This window comes from Mercenaria mercenaria, chromosome 9, assembly GCF_021730395.1.
Source record: "Mercenaria mercenaria strain notata chromosome 9, MADL_Memer_1, whole genome shotgun sequence".
Classification (NCBI taxonomy): Eukaryota; Metazoa; Mollusca; class Bivalvia; order Venerida; family Veneridae; genus Mercenaria; species Mercenaria mercenaria.
Window position 1 is genome coordinate 6,796,491 of NC_069369.1, and position 24,511 is coordinate 6,821,001.

At 33.5% G+C, this 24,511-nt stretch overlaps 1 protein-coding gene across 6 annotated transcripts in view; it reads left to right on the top strand.

Moving 5' to 3' along the window:
* Positions 1–24,511, top strand: part of LOC123546415 (cGMP-specific 3',5'-cyclic phosphodiesterase-like) — a 128,715-nt gene that overhangs the window by 14,434 nt on the left and 89,770 nt on the right. For all 6 annotated transcript variants that reach the window (XR_008372310.1, XM_053550765.1, XM_053550764.1 and 3 more), the window contains exon 2: positions 23,725–23,795. The gene's annotated coding sequence lies outside the window, so the exon portion shown is untranslated. The remainder of the gene's footprint in view (positions 1–23,724; positions 23,796–24,511) is intronic.

The window sequence follows — 24,511 nt, forward strand, 5'->3', positions numbered from 1 at the left end:
ATTGTGCCTGAGGAGGGTTACATTGTGCCTGAGAAGGGTTACACTGTGCCTGAGAGGGTTACATTGTGCCTGAGGAGGGTTACACTGTGCCTGAGGAGGGTTACATTGTGCCTGAGGAGGGTTACACTGTGCCTGAGAGGGTTACATTGTGCCTGAGGAGGGTTACACTGTGCCTGAGAGGGTTACATTGTGCCTGAGGAGGGTTACATTGTGCCTGAGAGGGTTACATTGTGCCTGAGGAGGGTTACATTGTGCCTGAGAGGGTTACACTGTGCCTGAGAGGGTTACATTGTGCCTGAGAGGGTTACACTGTGCCTGAGAGGGTTACATTGTGCCTGAGAGGGCAGATGACCGAAATTATATCTCATCGGTTGATTTCATCAGGCTACCTTTAAATGAAAAGCGTCACGTATACAGTATTTCATGTTCAGTATTTTGTTCGTTCTTATGTATAATTAATAATTATATTTCTGATGTTTTCGTTGGAACAAAGTGTCTCTGAAATAGAGAAGTCCCGCCATATAAGAAAAGAAAACGATATTCCTAATATCCGACATATCATTGCAGCGTCTAATAAATATAACGACAAAACTCATTATTGTATTGACGTCATTGACACCTAGAGGGAATACTATCTGAGACTTAACATCGCGTTTCATTCCTCTTAATAACTGGTCCCTAGTGCGCGATGTTATCACGTATATAGCAATCAAAGCAATTTTCTGTGATGTTGCCGAGTTTTGTTAGAACTTCGTATTAGACGCGATGTTTCCGCTTGTACCAATCTTGCTTCTGCTTTTGGAGCTTTCATTAATCTACGTTGTATTGTACAGATAATTCTGATTTTACTACTGTTATCTACTCATAACACATAAAAAACAAAGCATGTAAGAATATCTTATTTAAACTTGAAAGGGACTGGACTCCAGAGTTTGGCTCAAATGATCGTTGTTTAAAACTGAAGTTTGGTCATATTATGAATATTAGAAAATGGGCTTTTGTTTCTAAACTATTCTAAAATGCTTAATAAAGAACTAACCATGCATGAGTCGGGAATCGAACCCGGGTTCCCTCGGCAATAAATACTATCCTGTCATCTTGACCAGTACTCCACTTAGCAACCATTTAATGCTTTATAATTAAAGCAATTTACCTTTTCAATTTTGAACGGAAAAAATAGTAAAATCCACTAATTCTCATGTGTTTCCATAACATATAATCTGTCAGTAACGAAGTTTCAGAGAGTCTTCTTAAGAAATAAAGCAATAATTTCCTGATATCTTACATTTTTCCTTTTCTTCGTCGTCGTACGATCTGGAGGTCAGTCAGTGTCTTGAATACTGAAGACATATCACGGCCTGTTGCAAAACTTCTTGCATTTATCTTGATGGACACACTTGCATATTGTACAGCTATGTATGTTGACACAGTTACCTTAATGTACGTATAATAACGTAGCTAGATTATAAGCCTTGATGTGGAATCACTTGCCTCTCGACTCTGTGTATTCGAAACCCCACATGGAATGTACATTTCTTCATGTGAGGAAGCCATCCAGCTGGCTTATGAAAGGTTGGCGGTTCTACCAGGTGCTCACCCATGCTTGAAACAAGCTTCCACCACCAAAGAAGATGCAATGTGACCTAAATTGTGTCAGTGTGACTCTGAACCCAACCAAAAACAAAACACAAAAGAAACTTTAGTGAACGGATCGTTCATTTTACTTTGATTCTGTAAACCAAAAATTATCCCTCAGTCTTATGAGACTCCTGTCCTGAATTAATATAACAGGGAAATGTAAAATACACGATACAGAGCTTTTTTATATACAAGTTAAGTTAATAGATTGACGTCAATAGCTATTTCTCTCTGTTATTCAAGAGAGCATTAATATTCTGATTGATACAAAAGATTATGTTTTGTTGATTCATTTATCCCCTTCTTGTTTTCACTGTTTAATTCGTCATGTATGTTTTTTTTTTCAAAGAAAAATGTTTGAGATGTTATACTTATAATACTAGCAATGAATCCTAACCTATCAACTTGAATTTAAAGGGACTTGCCTGAAATATGATTTATTTATTTTTTTATTTATTTCTTGTTTATTTTTTTTGTTTGTTAAATTGTTTATACATTATTTTAAAATATCTGGAAATCTTGGTTCGTATTGTTCAATACTGTTTAACCGACATTTAGACATTAATTTAAAAGTAGTAAATATTCAATCTCTCTATTCTCTTTGTTACTATTATTGTTTTCAAACAGGCTGTCTAAAACCTAGAATCTGAATGTGATACTGGGAAAGCTTTAATTTTGAAAAAAAAAATCTGTCCCTTGAATCTTTATGCAGTTATTAATTGATCACGAAGTGATTCGGTAGATTTCAGCACACTCACCCAGTACTGCCCTTATTTTTACAGAGCTTGGTTATTGCAGGTGTCCTCATGGGCCAGCTGTCGTAGTTCATACCATACAGATATACAGAACAGGTTATATGATAGTTATATTCTTCTTAACTGACATGAATTTTATGAATTCAGAAAGCGTCGGATATATTGGCTGCATTAGTTAGACGCTATGCAAATGATCTGTAAAAAAACTCATAGTGCAGTCGTAGTTATGACCAATTACAATTCCGTCAATTTCACTGTTTCATAGCGACGCCAGTTATACATTTATTTTGCATTTACGTAAATATAAATTCTACTCAAGCTTTTTACAAATATATTTCATCTTAAATTTCTTAGCTAACGAGCTTTTTACGCAGTTATCAATGACGAGGAGTCTTCATTTGCCGATTTTGTTTTGTTATGACCGAAGTCATCCATGAAGTATAGGCAAAATACGCAACTCATTGTTTTGCTGCAGAAAACACACAGCTTCTTTCGAATCTTCCTTCAAAATATTGACTAAAAAAATACAGCCAGATATATTTACATCTGTTATTTATAGTTACATGCACACATATATTAATTTCTTTAAGAAGTTAATTTCAACGAATAAAACATTTACATAAATACACTTTGAATGTTAAGAAAACATCGACCGGGCTCAAAACAAATTGGAAACAGCTCCTCTGTCAACAAAATAGATATAAGCGTACACTTGTGAATGTGGTCTATACTTTTAAAACAATTTAAAACAAAATGTTGAACACGCTGGTAATATATAGACGTGGCCGTTATTGTCATAACAAACATATCTCTCACAAAGAATTGTAAGCAATATTTCCATTCTGTAAAATTAAATTGCAATTTCGAACGCACCTTATACAATATAAAGCTTTTTTTTTTTTTGGAAAACTGCATCATCTAAAACAAATTATAAAGTTTCTTTATGCGCAAAATGATGTTTAAGGCTTTATTACCCAAGTTTTACGTGAGTTTTATATCCCAAACGTTTTAGTATTGGAGAGGGAAATATTCTAGAAATTGCAAAAAAGCAATACCAATCTGATTTTGCTTGTTTCCGTTTCAACATTTTATATATTTTGGTTTGCTATAATTTTTATTTATTGCACCATATATACATTAACACGATAAGAACATCAATTAGTAACGGGTAAATTTTGATAGTTTGCTATTTGCTAAATTGCGTAATCTTGAGTACCATTCGCTTTTTCACTGATAAATGCCGATTAGTTTTAGTTATGGATTTTGGTGGTATCGCAGAGCTTTCATATTTATTTATTTATTTATGTCTCATTCATTTACAAACATATAAAATTACATACAGACTAAAACAATTGTAAATGACCGTTCTAAATAGAACTATAAGAGACAATATACATACTCACATTTAAAAAACATACCATATAACTTATAAATTCATATTAACTTAATTAAGAATTAAAATATAAAATCATGTGTACTATATTCAATATCATTTATGAATAAAATTCATCTGGTATGACACTAAATAAAAGTTGACAATGGCCAAGTAACTACATGAATACATTTATGGATGTTGTATGACTACCCGAATGCATGAAAGTTGAGTAACTGACCGAGTGAGTACATGAATGTACGGATGTTGAGGTAAGTAGCCGAGTGGGTACATAAATACATATGAAGATGATGAGTAGATGACCAAATGAGTACATGAGTGTAAGGATGTTGAGTGAGTACATGAATGCACAAATGCTGAGTAGCTAATCAAGTGAGTACATGAAAGTACAGATGTCGAGTGAGTACATGAACGCACATATGCTGATTAACTGACCAAGTGAGTACATAAATGTACGGATGTTTAGGTAGGTGACCGAGTGGGTACATGAGTACATGTCCAGATATTGAGTGGGTGACCGAATGACTACACGAGTGTGTGGATGTTGAGTGAGTACGTGAATGCACTAATGTTGAGTACCTGACCAAGTAAATACATGAATGTACAGATGCTGAATGAGTGCCAGAGTGGGTACATAAATATATGTACGGATGTTGAGTAAGTGTGTGTATGTGTGTGTGTATTCTGGTTAAACGTCTTGTTCAACAATTTTAAGTGACTAAAAGAGTACATGAGTGTACGGATGTTAAGTGACCAAGCGAGAACACGAGTGTACCGATGTAGAGTAAATAACCGAGTAAGTATATAATACCTGTATTAATGTTGAGTAAGTGACCGCCTGATTATATTTTATATTTATTCATTTCTATAGTATCATCTATGCAAATAACTTCTAATAGAATATAGCATTGTGCATATCCGTTCTTAAGATACAATAAAAGGTCATTGTGTCATTCCTTTCTAGTACACTATAATTACTTTTGTTAAGTATTTACAGACTAACACTTAAGAACATAATAACAATGTTAATCTTACAGAGAGTAATTGTTACATATTCTAAAGAAAACAGCAAATACTGTCTCTTAAAAACTAGTTAAAACAAGGAGTGTAAGACCGGATCATGAAAATCTGAGCAAAGGCTGTTATAATTATTAAATATATAGCTTAAAACACTTATCATCTCATATCAAATATGAGAAGATCTGATTAACATTGTTTTTATGCATTTACCTAAGATATTTTCTAACCTTTAAAAAATATTATATTACATAAAATACACAAGACATCATTTATATATAAATTCATTCCTTCTTCTCAGAATAAAAAAGCAGGTTTTGGCCGTAAAATATATCATTTCACTACTGGTAAAAATAAATATGAGCTGATCATTTTCTGACATATCCAAAAAATTCTCATTTATATCTTTAGCTTTTCTATACAAATTATCTCGAATGTCATTATATAACTCGCATTTCATAATAACATGTTTTTCATTTTCTATTTGATCCTTACAGAAGGGACATAATCTTTCATTAACCGGTAATCTTTCATACCTTCCGGTCTCAATACGTAACGGTGCCACACCACACCTAAATTTAGCTAAAGCAGATCTATGTAATCGGGACAGTATAGTTTTACAATAATTTTCTGGTTCATATTCTGCTTTAAACAATTTATAGGTCCTTAATTTATTGCCTCCTCGTTTACTAACTCCGGTAGGTGAATTAACAATATTTTTCCATTTTCTTATAAAATTATTCATACCAGCTTTTGTTATTCTACCAAAAAATTCATTTTTTGACATTGGCAGTATAATGTTAAATAAGTCTTCACATTCTATTGACCTTAAATTTTGTCTAACTCTATAGCACCAATTCCTACATCTGTTTTCACTTTGACCGTAACAATAGAGAAATACAACATGATTTATTCTTTCTCTAGGCATCTTACACAATCTAAACCAGTAATTGGACACTACATCCATTTGTCTCACTGATGTGGGTTTCCATCCCATTTCCCCAGACACTGCAGCAGAAGGGGCAAACTTTGATACTCCGAGAAACAGACACATAGCCCTCTGTTGAATAGAATCTATACATGAAAATGATTGGGTGCCCCAGACTGCCGCCCCATATGCTATAACCGACCACACCAGTGAGTCATATAGATGAGTAAATACATCATATGGCATACCGCCTAATGTTTTAAATTTGGCGGTTAAAAGTCCTAGAGCTCTACTTGCTGCCTTAGCTACATGGGCCATACAACGGCAAACAGCACCAAATTACAACTAGGCAGCTTTACTATGGTATGGAGAATGTCTAAAAGAATTTCGACCAATTTCATGTGAATGAGATCTTTTCTTTTTTAACGGTAAAACGTATCTCGGTCCGGCTTCGCCACGGATTTATATACATTTATATTTTTTACAGTTACTCGCTCACAATTTGTTGGAAATTTTTCATATATTTTCTACAAATTTTGACACAGAAAGTATATATGACAATTGACTAAAACAAATGTTAGAAGTTGCTTCAAAATCATGAAGAATGTTCATTTTCTGCGTCGCAACGGTATACTACCTTCTGCACAACATTTTTGTTTATCTATTAGAACAACATTGTTGTTTATCTATTAGGACATGTTGCAAAATTCATATGTCAATAAGTTTTACCACTGGTCATTTTCACATTATCCATATTTTATGCATTCTGTTTTGCCTCCAATGTACGAACGAGTCGCTTTAATTGTAATGAAACTTCAATTTGTATATGTTAGCGGCTCCTTAATCATAATAAACCTCGGTAGAATTTTAAAAAGTGCTTCAAATAGAATTATTAGAATAAAGGAACAATTTTATAATTAATTGAGACATGTTACCAACTGTATTGTATTACTAATAAAACACGGTTACGCATTGTCGTCACGTCGACCTACTATATTTGGCTGCATACATGTGCCATGAAATAGCGCTTCCCTCTTTCATCTACTTGTTTACATAAAATATATATTACAATCGACAGAAAATACAGCAGGATCATCTTTTGATATGAGCCGTGCCATGGGAAAATCAACATAGTGGTTTTGCGACCAGCATGGATCCAGACCAGCCTGCGCATCCAGGCAGTCTGGTCAGGATCCATGCTGTTCGCTAACAGTTTCTCTAATGGCAATAGACTTTGAAAGCGAACAGCATGGATCCTGACGCGCAGTCTGGTCAGGATCCATGCTGGTCGCAAAGCCACTATGTTGATTTTCCCATGGCACGGCTCATACATCTAAACACTCCTAATTGATAATACGACGCTTGAAATAGTTCACTCGGGCTACGACCTCGTGAAATATAAATTCTACATTATTAAGAAATATTAAATCATGATACCTGTTCTACATTATTCCTTAAGTATTTTTTCGGGCTCCCAACTGGGATAACCCCATTTATTTTTGTAAGGTATGAACATTTACAAAACAATAGCCATAAAAGAAGACATTAAATAACCAGTTCATACAAACATATGAATAATAGTTTCAGCGTATATTGAACACAATAGTTACTTTGCCAGTGAAATAGAAGTTGTTCGAAAAACGAAATGACAAGTAAAATTTGACGAAGTTTCTTTTTTCTTCTTGTTTTCACGCATACAAATATTTTATTATACACAACATTGTGAAAACTTATACGTCTATATAATTATGTATCTGACATGGACTCAGTAGATTTCAATAACTGTAGTTTTTCATTATCAGCACTGTGCCATTTTATTTGTTCTTTAATTTTTATAACTAGTTGTTTATAAAAGCTTCTTATTGACTGATAGTTGTTATTGAATTTACAATTATTTCTATATTTCCAAATTTCCAATTTTGTTTCATACATAATCGTATTAATCAATTTGTTCACTGATCGCATAAGTCTAAGTAATTCACAATATCTAAATATATTCCATCATTCACAAAAATCATTAATTTTATAAAAATCACGATCTAGGTGTATGTTGGTATGGTATATGCGATAGACAATCAGAAGAGCTTAACTGAAGTAATATATTTGTACTGCATGACAAAGAAACATTTCACCGGGACAGATCTCCAACATAGCAACGTGCGGTTAACGTTAAAAATTCTGAGGACATGTATCTCTTAGTTTATACTAATTTGATCTATATTGATTGAGAGCTTTACTGAATCTCTGTCAAGTTCTTTTCTGGAAAGAAACAGTATTGGTGTCATATGGGAAGACATGGCCGTGATCTCGTTGGGGCTCGAACCAACGACAATACAATACAATACAATACAATATTTTATTTAAGTCTCACTTTTCATGACATTACATATACATCCATATTCATAAAATGTTTATGAAAACCTTTCTAAAAGAAATATGAGAGACTATATATTATAAAACAAAAACGCAGATACAAAAAAATAAAACATAAAATATTTACGTATTAAATGGCACTGTACGATAGGTATTCAAGGCTATCCTTTTCAAATATCCTTTTCAAACGGGCACTGGGTTGAGCGACCGACACATTTTAAAAGTCTTAGTATATCTATTAACAAAATGATTTCAATTACTTTGTTTCTGAAAATAAAGAACGATAAATAACTTGTAGTTTTCAAACGACATATGTATATCGTACAATACTTAAATTTATTCATAAAATAGTCTTTCATCTCTCAACGTCTTGAATTACACCATTGTACTAATGCGATTTTGTTCTAATTCAATGTTTATTCAAACTATATCTGATCTGAAAATATTAAGGAATATCTCAATTACACAAGCCTAGTTGTTTCAAATGTAAAAAAAAAAATGTTTATCCAGCGTGAGTATTATCATGAATTACCCTGGAAATGGAGAACAAAGTAAATATGTCACTGGAACAGTCATTAACTGATCATGATTTACTGATAATGTGTAACCTGTAATCAATGTCAAATATAAATTATAGCCCGTTAACATAGTCTGTTATCAATGTGAATTTCTGAAAGCGCCTTTGAACGTGAAATTGATCATGAAAAGGGCGCTATATAAATCTGGTATAATAATAATAATAATAATAATAATAATTTTTTGATCATTAGTAGATGTAATTATAGATTCCTACACTCGTTTCTCTTGAAAGGAAAAAATATTTATGTACCTGTATTATCAGTATATCAAAATAGTAATGCGAAAGTGTGATTTCGTTCATAATTTGAAAGCATAAGAATGTTTTGGATTCAGCTGCAGTTAAGAAGAGCAATATGGTCAAGAAAGACGACAACTCAAGTTTGCAACGCGTTTCGTAAAATACTTCTTCAGGCAAACATGTATAAAAACATAAATAGTTAAAAGAGGTACTTTCACATTTTAGTAAATTACATTAAATACAGAGCCAAAATAATCAAGGCAAATACATTGTCAATTTATTTGACAACTTTCCTCCTATGTTTGCTAATGTGAAAGATATTTACCACATAAATTGATTTATTTATCCATATATTTTACAACAAATAATTGTTATTTTCATTTTTTACTTACAGTGTATTATTTCGGCCAGTAAAAGGCAAATACTTCCACTGTTATTGACGATATAGAAGCCATTCAAAAGATTTAATGGCTCGTTTTGTTGGCCAACATCATAGGGAAAAATGCAAATAATGTTTACGCATAACAATTACTCTTCGTTTCAAATAAAATGTCAGTTAAGATCAAATACAATCCACATAAAGATATTTTAGGTAAATAATACTTTGGAAACTGTGCAGACTACAACGTCAGAAAAATCTGCAAATACAATCGTCTGCTAAATCAATACTGATTCAGAAAGCCATCTTTTATATTTTTATGAGTTTTTTACATTCAAGTCACAAAGATATAGGAACCTCTTGCTATAATATTTATGCATGAAACATGAACGGAATTTAAAGGAAAACGAACAACGCTAAATGAAACACGTGAGTCATGCAAGCAGTTAAATATTTGATAAGATTTCGAAAATAATATTGCTAGTTGAAACACAATTATTGCAGTATGCTTAAAAGGTAAAATAATTGTGATGTTTCGTCATTTCTCTGGATTTTATATGTTCTAGGAAAGACAAATACTTTAAACTCTGGTAAGAATTTTAGAACTTTTTTTTTCATGGTTGCTTTTATTTTGTAGTTTATAGTTTATTTGCTATTTTGTATGGTAGTTTTACAAATATAACTATTGTACAAATGTGATAGCCATCCCGCTTAACCTAATAGGAAGAGCGCAATGCTGTGGATTGTAAAGTCGTGTGTTCGATCTCCGATTTTTGAAATAGGTATAAAAAGGCGCACACATTCATTGGAAATGCATGTTTGGTAGGGTATCATGTCACGCGTGATATCCCATTGAGACAGCACTATAAAGTTAGGCATTACGCTCATTTCTACAAGTAGAAACCTTCGTTTGTATGACTGAAAAATGTCTATAATATTATATCTTAAGAACCTTTTCCAGGCGATTCTATTCATTTTGGGGAAAATTCTCAGGCAAAGTCGTATTAAATTTGACAAGTCCTTCCAGTGTCGACGAATACTATTTAATACAAACTATATTGAGCTCTAACAATCAGGTCTTGTACGTTGTCACAAAAGCGACAAATATTTTTTTTTAAGATTATGTTCACCACATTATATTTAGTGCAAACTAAACATCGTATATATTCATCGCTATCTCTGTTTAACCATATTAAAAATGTCCAGTATATTGCGATAAAATATTGGTATCCATAGTTAACAGACGATTCAAGTAGTCTGGCGAAATAACTAGATAAACAACAATTAATTAGATAAATTTGAACTCGCAATGATTCAATATTGCTGTTCCAAATTAGAATTCAGACTATATAAGGTATCTCATATTACGCAATATCATCTCTCCCAAATGACGTCGTCTTTGTGTGTATTGTATCATTAACTGAAGTAGGAAATTTAATATTATATTTTGTTTGTTAAAAAGGCATTCTGCTAGTATCAGGCAAATTATGCTATTAACAGAATGTAATTTTGTAACCATCAATACTTGCCTTAATACAATACAGCATATTTCCAACAACGGAAAACGACAGTGCTCACTTATATGGTCGACCTTAACTAGAATCAAACGAGTTTACTTATTTTATGATTTAAAGGAGTATTTGTGCACAGTATGTCCAGATATTTGGTAACTTCCATTTAATTTCTTCTACAACTAATGGATGTGGACAAAACATGTGATATTTTGTTCCTAAATTGCAGTCAAACCTGTTTATAAAGACCACCCTTGGTAGACACTAAATGTGGTCTTTTTTCTCAGGTGGTCTTTATAAAGATGGTTTTTATTCTCAGTTAGTATTTATTCACAGGTGGTCTTTATTCTCAGGCGGTCCGTATTCACAGGTGGTCTTTATTCACAGGCGAAAATACTATGTAAATGTTGAAGTATGAAAAAACAGTATGTGAGCCATGTGGTCTCTGTCTAAAGGTTGTCTGTAGCGCAGGATTGGCTGTATTCCAATTTACTGATTTCTCATAATATCTCCATTTACTTTTGAGCTTTATACAAATTGTGATGATATTTTCAAGATGCCCGTAGACAAACAAGCCAATTTAAATCACGTCCTTGTATTCCTCAAAAATGTATGACAATGGTTGACTGTTTTATTATTCGGTGTTTGGTATTCTATTCACAGTTCGTAATGTGGAGCTTGATGTTCTGTTCACTGTTTTATTATGCGGAGCTTGAATTTCTATTAACTATTTCATTGTGTGCAGTTTGGTATTCTATTAACAGTTGTGCGGATCTTACTCAGCTTAGTTTAAGTATGCGGAGCATGATGTTCTGTTCACAGTTTCATTATGCGGAGCTTGATATTCTACTCACTGTCTCGTTATGCAGACTCTGACATTCTGTCCACTGTTTCATTATGTAGAGATTGATATTCTATTCACTGTGTATTTATGTAGAGCTTGATATTCTATTCACTGTGTAGTTATATATTCTATTCACTGTTTCATTATTTAGAGCTTGATATTCTATTCACCGTTTAATTATGCAGATCTTGATATTCTATTCACTGTGTAGTTATGTAAAGCTTTATATTCTATTCACTGTTTCATGATTTAGAGCTTGATATTCTATTCACTGTGTAGTTATGTAAAGCTTGATATTCTATTCACTGTTTCATGATTTAGAGCTTGATATTCTATTCACTGTTTAGTTATGTAGAGCTTAATATTCTATTCACTGGTAAGTTATTTAGAGCTTGATATTCTATTCACCGTTTAATTATGCTGAGCTTGATATTCTATTCACCGTTTAACTATGCAGAGCTATATATTCTATTCACTGTGTAGTTATGTGGAGATTGATATTCTATTCATTGTGTAGTTATGTAGAGCTTGATATTCTATTCACTGTGTAGTTATGTGGAGCTTGATATTCTATTCACTGTTTCATTATGCAGAGCTTGATATTCTATTCACTGTTTAGTTATGCGGAGCTTGATATTCTATTCACTGTTTAGTTATGTGGAGCTTGATATTCTATTCACTGTTTCATTATGCAGAGCTTGATATTCTATTCACTGTTTAGTTATGCGGAGCTTGATATCAACTATTTTAACCTTTAGCCTGCTGGTGGCAAATGATTCTTACTCTGCGAACAGTGCAGACCAAGATCAGCCTGCTATTCACACAGTAAATATTCCGTGAACAACTCTTTGAATAATAAGTGGTACTGTCCAAATTGAATTATGGACCAGCCCATTAAAGAAATTTGGCAGGCTTAGGGTTAGTAGGCGCAGCTTGATATTCCATTGACTGAAACCGTAACCTGAGTGAATTATTCTACGTGTCGAATAATCGATTTGGAATATTCAATATATTAAAACATGGTTCAGCTTATATTATTTGAAATTTTTCGTTATTTCTTTTACCGTTTTTATTAATATTTTTACACGTCCATTGGAATAATTTAGGAGTGTGTCTAATAATCAGTCCAAAGTATATTAATGAAGTGAAACATTGTCCTGTTATATAACCTTGATTCTGAAATATATTATATAAAAATGATAAATAAAACAGTAGATTAAATATGCTGGAACTGTATAGCAATAATATGACTAATCACATTTTATTCTTTAGACTACATGATTATTCATTGAAAGGCCAATTATTTTCTGTTCAAGTAAATAACCACTTTCCGATCTATGTTTACAGAATATCATAAATAAATACAATTTGAATTTGTATAACTCTTAACCTTTAGCCTGCTGGCGGCAAGTGATTCTGTCTTTGCGACCAGTGCAGACCAAGATCAGCCTGCACATCCGTGCAGTCTGATCATGGTCTGCACTGTTCGCTATTCAGTCAGTAAATTTTCAGTGAACACCCCTTTGAATAATAAATGGTATTGCCCAAATTGAGTGATGGATCAATCCATTTTGGAATTGAGCAAGGTAAAGGTTATGTGGCCAGTGTAATCTCCGTATCATAGAGATCAACTTGAATGTGTAGATACTGTTAAAAGCATTAAGGTTAAGGTCGCTGACTCCAGTCACTTGCCCTCACCGAGGTGGGGTCGAGCTTCGCTTGGGGCGTTGAATTTTTGATATGAGAAAGCCATCAAGCCGGCTTACGGAAGGTCGGTGGTTCTACCCAGGTGCCTTCCCGTGATGAAATAATGCCCAGAGACCACCTTGGGTCTTCGTCAACCAATAAAATCTTGAAAGTCGCCATTTGCCTTATAAATGTGTCGGTGCGACGTTAAACCCCGCAAAAAGTTCACGGTGTAAGGTCGTTGTATTATGTTGGTTTAGTTCGAGCTGAATTGTGTAAGTAATTATCCGTGTAGTTTTAGTTACAGATTAAATTGAACTCGATGTTTTATAACCTATATGGAGGCTAAAATCATCGTTCACTGAAACTTCATTCGTCATCTATATCTATGAAATGTACGGCTATGAACTTGCAGCTTCTATTTATGTATTTATTTCTAAACTAAATTAGAAAACATTGGCGTGTTCATCCTGATAACCTGATAAAGTTTCACCAGCCTACTTTTCTTTTCAGATTTAACAAATGTCTAGTATTCAGAACACTTGAACAAAGCTGAGTATTATGCTGAGATCCCTGGAATTAAGAGCAAAGTAGTCGTTGATTGTGATTGACTGACAACATGTAACCAGTTATTAATGCCAATAAAACCTGTAGCTTGTTGATCTAGACTATATCATTATCATGAATATCTTTGTCGGTCAGAAACTCATTATCAGAAGGAAAGAACAGTTTTAGTGTTATCTTTTCGAAAGGCGAATCTTGCGAAAATATCTAAAAAAAAGTAACGCCTATGTTCAACTTATTATATCAATGCAGAATGTTGCTTTTACTATACAACTATACTCGACATTTTAGCCGTATTCAGCAAATTTCCTTTCACCCGTTTCAGTGACAGAATAAACTTTGTAAAATTACATGGTCGATTAATTTGTCAATCTTGTACATATTTACGCTATTGTATAAGATATTTACCACAAAATAATTTATTTACCCGTATATTTACGACCCTTTTCTTTTTCATTTTCTTTTTTTTTTTGTCTGTGGTCACTAAATACAAGCGTTTCCGCTGTTCGTGGTGATATTGAAGTTATTCAAAAGGATTTTTGGTCCGATTTCTTGGCCACTATCAAAGGAAAATAAAAGGCGAATTATTTTCGTTTATTGACAAAAACACGTTAAGTTAAGTATTAAAGGCTATTTTGTGCGTTTATAGAGGTATAAACCACATTCGAAATTTTTGAATATCCATGAATCGTGTAGCAATGACAAGATCAAAACAGGATTGAAAAATACAATGACCTAATCCAAAACAGGATTCTAGCATAACGTTCGTTTCTCTTTATTCCCCATCAGATGTTCTCTTAGGATCAGTCATTTGGTCCGTTGCAAAATATAATTTATATCTAGTCGGTTTTGTGATATCTTCATATCACATCTTTGCATTTAAATCACAACGAAATATTTACCATCACCTGTTTCTATCTTTGTTGATGTATGAAAAACTCTAAGAAAGGGAATGGAGTTGCGTAAAGCCCCAGTCACACTGTCATGTATTAAGGGCTAGGTACGACTTCGTTTTAAAACGCAGAAAACGGCAATATACGTAGAAAACCATATTAGATATGCCTATACATGTAACGATGTCTTCGTCAGACACGTTTGTTTCGGACTGTTCAATTAAATGTCGGGTGCCCATGTACGTAGCATATACCCACATAAACGTAGTAGAAACGTAAACGTACTAAGCATAACCGTACTACCATCTACGTACTACCATGTATAATCGAATCCTCAGTATGCCTTTGGGGGTCTCCGTGGCCGAGTGGTTAAGGTCGCTGACTTTAAATCACTTGCCCCTCACCGATGTGGGCTCAAGCCTCACCCGGGGCGTTGAATTCTTCCTGTGAGGAAGCCATCCAGCTGGCTTGAAGAAGGTTGGTGGTTCTACCAAGGTGCCCGCTCGTGATGAAATGATGCACGTAGGGGCACCTGGTGTCTTCCTCCACCATCAAAGCTGGAAAGTCGCCATATTGTGTCGGTACGACATTAAACCCAACAAAAAACAAAACAGTGTGTCTTTACTAACTTGCAACTTTTTTCTTTACGTTTTTAAAGGGGGGGGGGGGGGGGGGGGGGGGGGGAAGGGGGATTTGAAATTACAAAAACTACCAAGACGGTATAGACGGTAAAAATTTTGATACATGTTATATGACTTGTTGTTGTCTAGTAATGTTTATTGTTCTGTAGCAGTTTGTGTTTTCTATGTTTATTGCGTTGAGGATTTGTTTGTCTGTCTGTGAAGGTCGAATTTGCTGCATTTTGGCGTTTCCTGATTATCCGTTTCACTTCTCTTTTTTTACACATTTAAAGATTCTTTGAGTAAAACAGAATCAACAATATCAATACGGCTAGAAATGTTTTATACCGCATACATCTGTTATTTCAATGGTTTTCGTTGACCGACTCGGTCAAATCGAAATCGAGTTTGCTGAAATTTTCCTTGGTTGCGTTTTATGCTTCCAAAGAATCTTTTTCTAATGTGTATCACACAATGGATGCCATTTGTTTACCTCTTCATGTATTTTATCACTTACTGACTTCACGTATTTATCTAAGTATCTTTATCCAGCAGGAATATTTGATGGGTTTACATGTTCTTTCTGATTAAATATATTGCCCACAACTGAAACCAAGCAGAATTAAAAATAATCAAGGACAGTATTTAATGTATTGATTGTACATGGATAGGTTTTATTATATCCGTTTAATTTCCATTATGTCAGATATAGATATTTGCGATTACCTTGGATGAGCCATAAAGATACGTCTGCCGATGGAAGAAAGGTGATCTTTTAACACTTACTAAATTTAGTACAAATAACTATTATTTTGATTTCGTAATCAACAATATTTTCAGTCTTTACTTAACAGACTTAGTCTAATCGAATTCTGGAACAAACTATCAAGAATATATATTGGTCGAATAAGAAAATTTAGCATTGCTTCAACAGACAATTATCATTTTAACTTTAGTCTTCGAGGATGTGTAAGCATCATATTAATAATGGGATATATTTGGTAACATGATTTAACGTTGTGTTATTAAACATGTTGTTGTTTGTAAATACATATGTTTATATTATTTTACCAAATTAGAATTAGTTTGATTTGTAAAACTCGTTATCAGTTTTTAATGTTGTGTCTTTGACAAATGTTCTACAACAGGACATTGAATCGCTCTTTAGAATCATCTATGTTTTCACTCTTTTTCTTTAAGCGGATAATGATCAAAATATAAACGCTGTTGCCGCTTTTTGTAATGCATAAAAGTCAACAAAATTCATAGACTGCATAACAAAGGGCAGATTTAATTTTATTGCAGAACATCAGAGCTAATTGAAATGCAAATCCTGCTTCTTGATAAACATATACATTGTGTTGTTTTTTTATACGTAAATACGAAGACATGGGGCATGAAAGGAGGTATTCTAATAGGCGGCAAACTGTTACATGGCTACAGTCTGAACAGTTCAGTAAAAAGATCCAATAAATATCAGTTTGAAAGTCAATATTTCCAGATATATGAATAGCGCTGGAACAAGAAATCATATTTTCTATGAAGGCGCTCTTGTTTGCGTTTGAAAGAAAGAGGCTTTTAATTTCATCATGACGTTCAAAATTCGATTCTAGCAGCGTATAAACTGCATTGTATATTTCAAGAGGAAAAGTCTGAACATGCTGTATTGGAAATTGTAAGAAGTGCAATTTGCATCTTCAGAATATTTTGAGTAAACGGATCTTTGATTGTTTTCTTTTCCGGATTACAACCATATTATTATTAGACGGAAATTTGCGTTAGAACATGGACTAGCTGCCCAAAACAGGTACAAATTTTATCACTGGTTGTACAGTTTCATTTGCAATAGGTTGGCAACTTTGTTCTGAAAACGTAGAGAACTGGTTGCAGTTCTACTGTTGTAATAACTGTCTTTATCTAATCATTTACTACTCATTGATATGAATGCAGCTCAGACAATTTTGTTTAATACGTCATAGAGACAGTGGGTACAGAATTATTTGTGTGGACAGAACATCACTATTGTTGTGCATCCGTCTAAAACTAGTTTTTATGTGTTATAAAGTAATGCATATATACTTATTTCCACAATAGTACATCGACGATTTGTTTAAATTTTATCAATGTTTGGGACAACATTACCAGTGCATATCTAGCCAAAGTCATTAAAAGAAGATTGGCGCACTAGCTGTCTGTGACCTTTTATAATTAATTTAGCCATAAAACTATCATAATTCTGTTATTATCTTTACGTTTGTAATAATCAGATTATATGATAATTTAGCGAGTATTTATATGACAAAATATTACATGTCGCAAAATGCTTTTAGATCCATACAAAGTCCCAGTGTACCTTTATATATAGCTGTGACACAAAACTTTACTGAAATTGAATACATAAAATGTGTACTGTTAGCTTTTGAAATAGTCAGAAGTCATCCGAGAAAGTAAATATTTTCTTGGCAACAATGTATAGTTATTTCTGTTTAAAAATGCAGAGATGCAATATAAAGTGCCACAGGTTCTTTCGAATATCCGTCATTCAATATGCACAAATCTTATCACTTTATCTTTAGCACTTCATGCAATTACTGTAAAGTTCGTTAATTACTAAGTCTAATTGAGTACTTATTTCTTGATTTCACAAAGCCACTGAAATTACTGTGGTGTGTAAGTGAATGAAACAATCGTAAATGTCACAAACAAGATATCTTCCAGATTTCAAAGTGAAAGTGTCTTTATGAAACTGGAAGGAGCTATTTTCAGCTGTTTACACGTGTAACACATAAGTTTGTTAGAGAAGTGAAAATGACAATGTTTATAGAAAAAAATACATAGCACGATTCCAGATATGTTTTAAAGCAGTATAATTAAAATCTATCATTCTGTCCTGTTCGTGTAAGCAAATTTTTCCTTTTTGGAACATACAAACTAAATTTATTTGTTGGATCGGAGATATGTAATTAATTCCACAGCGTTTATTCGTAAAAAAACTACATTTCATTGTATCCACAATGCTAAACTTCATCTCATGCAAGGCATTTGTTTTGCATTTTTCAATACAAAATGTTCTGGTATCACGTCTGCACCAGCCACCTGATCTAAAATACATGCATACTTTCACCTTCATCAGTGTATTATCTAAAAGGAAAGTGGCTGTATATAAGGAACTGGATATCCTCACCCTAATACCCGATATTTTTGATGAAGGTCATTGAGAATGTTTAATACGACCGTCGACATAGGAATAAAAGACACTAGCTGTTTTGCCCATACCTTTGTGTAATGATGGAGTAAATACTCCGAGATTTTGGATACAAAGATACCTGAAACTATTGTTTTACATAGTCACGGGACAATTTTTTATACGTCTTACAAATTGTATTGTTATAATGATCCGCTTAAAGTAGGCTTGAATCCCAGCTAAATAAGAACAAGACAATTCATAAATGAAACAATAATAATAATAATAATAATAATCGTCATCATCATCATCATTGTCGCCATCGCCACAATCGTCATCAACCAGGAGGAAACATAAGAAGAACCTCTGTATACCAGCTGAATGTGGTTTAATTCAATAGGTGGTGTTGACACAGGACCTTCAATCGTTTAGTTTTGCTTGTTGAAAGTCCTATGATGTGTACAATACAAACAAGAGTGCATGCAATAATGAAGCTGAAGTCACCTTCGTTCCAAGAATATTGTTTTGTTAGTCTTTTGAAATCATATAATCATTTCTGTCGGATAATACAGCGATAGATGTTGGATCTAATGGGGTTTCTTCTCTAATACGTTTACAATTTATTTCACTAGATAATAACAGACATCTTAGCAGAAAATATGTCTGTCTGCCTCGATCAGTTAAAGCGTTGATCAATTAAACAAATAAAGCGAATTGTGTTACTGTGTCACAGTGGGCGGCCGTACAACGACCTTACAAAGCATTTAATTAAGCAAATAGATCAGTAGTTTCAAGCTGTCATAAACAGTTCATGACCTATGAAATACAAAGAAGTTTGGTGATTGCATTGAAATATCACGAAGTTCCTTATATTTAATAACAAATCAAGTACTGAGAAAAAGTTAGACGTCTTTCTTTCGATCACTTGTTTGGATCATTTGTTTGCTATTATAATGTCAAATCGGTAAAATGAAAATAAATCCACAATTCGAGTTAGAAAAGATAGATATGTCTTTCAAGAAAATATAAAAAGTAGCGTTTTATGGATCAAAGTACAATTTGGTTACGCTTCGTTAAAAATAATTATTTCTTATTCAGATCGGCTCTTTTAAGGTTATGTTCCTCTATTTCTTACACGTATTTACTATATTTTCCATGTTTTTGTAGAACATAAAAAAAAAACATAACCTAGATTACCGCCGCCTCCTTTAGACGTTTTACAAACATAACGATATGCCAGAAAGTCATTATTGAATTGACGTCATCGGTACACTACAGGCAATACTGTCTGAAACTCTAAAGTATACCAGGTCTCTAGTGTGTGATTTACACACATAATATAGCAATCAAAGCATTTTGTTCTGTGAAATTTCCGAGCTTTATATGATATGCTACATGTTTTGGAGCATGTATTTATTGATAGATATTTTCTTTCACTACTTTTTGCTATTTTCTGATCATAACACATATTAACTTAAATGCTAAATACATTTCAGCTACTCCATATTTCACAGTCAGTCAGTTGCAAGACTTTCTGTCTCAGTTATATACTTTTAAACAAGAGATTAATTTAAGAACGCAAAAATAAGTATAATATAAATGTATTTTACATAGTTTTATTATTGCACAGTTGATGCTGTATTCCAAAAACGATTTGTTACAATTAACTTGACGAATGACAGATGTAAAGAAAAAAGTATTTGTTCACTTTACACTTAAATTTCGTTAAATTAGCTTTAGAATATGTCAATTATTATATTTAAATAAATATGTATGTTATAAAGTATATCTCTGTGTTAGACACCTATCACAAGGGAAAAGAATCACAAAGTAAAAATATATTTATGTATTACCAGTATTTACTTTGTGTTATCTTTTTATGTGATCAATAAATTCTACGTGCTGAGGATGAGAAGCTCTAGCATTTTGACTACATATAAATTATTTTGTAGAAAACGTATTCCTAAGTTTTATGAGACTGAAGTGAAAGAAACACGCAAATAAATCATAAAATAGCATGTACTGTGATGTAAATTGTGTAATATAAAGCTTTGTCATATACAAATCGATAGACTGGCATCTGTTGCAATTTCCCTCTTTTTTTATGCCGTCCTGTCCATAAGATACAACAGTTGTTTAGCTTCCTTCCTTTCCCGTTTTTGAGACACTGTTATAGCTGTTGTAGCTGGGTTTTTTTTCAGTAACGATTGTACATATTGTTATACTAGTTATCAATACTTACCTCTCTCAAATCTGGAACTTTAAAGAAAACCGCCTTCATACTGAGAGACAATGTAACTTGTTGAAGATGTTTTGGATGTTTGCCTGCAATGTTTTCCCATTTCTAATATTGGCTTTTACCGCTGTAAATTAAATATATGACCTTTAAATGCAGTCTAAATAAGATAATCTACACTATGCTTGCATTTTACCCTAATAAGTTTAAATCAAAGACGAATCCAATGTAATCAGAGGCAGTTTTTGATACATTGATTTTATCTCTATATGTAACTGTTGCCATGCATTTACAAATGATACCGATATACGTTTCATATCTTGTACAGTAAGACACTTTTCATACCTCCTTTTTTGAAAAACGGACGCGTTATGTTATGACGCGTCATATTCCGGGTACGGAGCATAACTCAATAACTATTCAAGATATGGACTTTAAACTTGGTATATAGGTAGGTGGTGATGACACAATATACAGAGCGCATGAACCAGGTTGGTAGGGAAAATGTTAAGGTCACAAATGGAGCTTAAAGATCAATTTGGCCCTCATATTTTGAGTCCGGAGCATTACTTGATAACTATTCAAAGTTAGAGTTTCAAATAAGCTTAGCTTTCTACTCAATCCTTCATGCCTTAATTATGTAGCGTTTCGTGTTGTGAATGTATCTATATGAATAAAATATTGTTTAAACCAACTATTCAAGGTTTGACTTCAAAGGTGGCGATGAGACGATATGCAGAGAACCTGAACTGGTGAAGATCTATTTTACGAATTGATTCAAATTTCAAATATATTCTTTGTGTTTAGTGTGCGGAGATTAATGTAATGACTCTAAACTTTGAAGATAGTTTTGTGGTGATGAGACAATTTTGCAAATAAGATTGAGGAGTGCAACAACAATCCACATTACTCCCCCTACCCCTGTCTATATAAGCCCCCTCCCCCGTCGCCCCCACCAAAGAAATATTCCGTCTTTAGTTTCTTATGCCTTAGTATTCCATCAGCGCATAAAACCTCCCAACTTCCGCCCACCGCCACATTACTTCCACATCAGACATATTCACCGCCTCCCCCCCCCCCCCCCCCCCCCCCCCCACCCCACTTCTCCTTTGCTATAGAACTGCGGACGTATATTGTCCCGCTTTTTAGATCTCTTGTTTATTACTGCTACACTTTTTTTATATCAAAATATAATGCTTACTTATTCTTTCCGAAATTAGTGCGATAAAAATGTGTTACACATTAAAATATTGTCACATTTTGTATATCAAACGTATTCTAACAAAAATAGACAAACAATAATCAAGCATGAATAAATGGTATGAATTAAGATTACTCTGTCGAGCTCAAATTTATAAGATTTTGAAGAACGCTTCTTTATTTGTTGATATAAACAAGTCAACCAGCGCATCTTGTATAATTTTCAGCTATGTGATGAATTTAGTTGTATCTAAAATAATATTTTTAAATTACATAATCCTAAACAACTGTACCCCTTAATATATACTGTATTCAAAAAGCAGGTATTACAAAGCCGGTTGGCGGTTCTAGAATTCTAACCGTACTTGGGCTCGCCGTTGTTACATGTTCGGGTTCTTTGGGATCATAGGGTGATTCAGTTTATACGTTTGCTAGAATACGCTAGAGAACACGAGAGGTATTGCACTTTTCATTACCGCTCCCTGACTTAAACCGAGTATGTGATAAATTGACTGGTTGTTAACACTGCTTCAGGTGAATGAAATTATATTTACTTCAATGCATGAGATATCCTGTAAACATGCTGTTTTTTTTTGTTTTGTTTTTTTATTTCTTGTCCAGACTAAATGCTTTAATGCGCACGAATTCGGCATATTGAAAAGATAGAAAATAATTAGTCAATATTTTAAATTGAACATGTAATATTGAAAATTAACAAGACTTAGTGAATAAACACTTTTCATGGAAACTTCAAAAAATAATTTCATCGAAGCTAACTTTAATGCTGACCCTTTCCAATGTGGGTTTGAAGAAGAATTCTTCATTTGAGAAAGTCATCCAGATACTTGAAGCAATGCCCTGAGGGCACCCCTGGTCTTCCTCCAACATGAAAAATGGAAAGTCGTCATAAGACGCAATTATGTCGGTGCGACTCCAGCTAAAGACACTTATATGCAGTTCATAACTATTTTTAATTTTTCCGCAGAAATGATTGTTGACATTGTAAATGTTCATATCAATACGAGGTCATGAATTACCGTATACTAGTAGTAATTTTTTATATCAATACAAAGAAATAAATTACTCGAATGGTTCTCGTCTATAACATGGCAAATATTTTGTTATATTACTGCAGCCTCAGCAATTCAATAATAATATTTTCATGAAAGCCGTGAAACAAACGGAGCTCATTTTTTCTTCATGGATTTTATGTGCAGCGTAGAAAGATTGAAAAGTTTGCATGACGTATAAAAGCCGAATCTAGCACGTTTACGAAATAAATGAGCTGTGCCATGAGAAAACCAACATAGTGGGTATGCGAACAGCATGGATCCAGACCAGCCTGCGCATCCGCGCAGTCTGGTCAGGCTCCATGCTGTTCGCTTTTAAAGCCTATTGGAATTGGAGAAACTGTTAGCGAACAGCATGGAGCCTGACCAGACTGCGCGGATGCGCAGGCTGGTCTGGATCCATGCTGGTCGCATACCCACTATGTTGGTTTTCCCATGGCACGGCTCAAATCTTGTTTGCTAGACAAAACAAGCTTAAACTTAATTAGTTTACGGTTCCGAAATGATAACAGTTGTTGAATTTTGCAAGTAATTGCTGCACATCTCAACAACTTAGAGATGATTCGAGATCAGGGAGATATGACTTTAATATGATATTTTCTTTTCTGCATTTCAGAGATAAAAGGAAAACTGCGTTAAAACAAAGAACAAGAGTAAATACACCATTGCAAAAGCTGTCTATATCAGGTAAAAAATTTATAAATGTGTGTATTGCTCGTTTCTGATTAATTGTAATTTTGCTGTTAAGAAGGACTGAATTGTATTTTTATTATGAATATAAATGCATTGTATATTATTTTCTTGCATGCGCCAATAACTAAGCCACTATCATAAATGTGGACGTATTGAGTTTCCTTTGAAAGTAGAGGAGACAAAAACATTATTAAGGACAGCAAATGTCGGAATTTCTCTCTTTTCATGTTGTTTAATAATCTAGATTAGAGATTGCTTATTTCGTATCTTATATAATTAATGTTATAAGGATCTATGTATGGTCTGTATCACTTCGTTTACATTTGAGTATATAACAGATTGTGTGATAATTTTAAGACCTTTGTTCGCCCGACCAGACAGACTATGAAATAGGAAGATGGGATTGCTACTAGGTCCTTATAAAACACTATTTATTGACGTCTTCTGTAAGCTGAGGTAAACCAAAACTAATAAAAAAGAACGAAAGCTATTGCCATAGTAACAGAATTTTAACAAGCATGAAATGTCATGGTCAACATATATGACATACACGGATACAGCTCTTTCAGTGTTATTAACTCTCAGTTCCTCATAAAAAGGAACGTACGCTCCTACAAAGAGCTATAAAATACTTCTTTGGCTCCTAATTAAATCATTCAGACACACAATTTATGCAATGTAAATTTAAGTATCACAGAGTTCTTAATTAA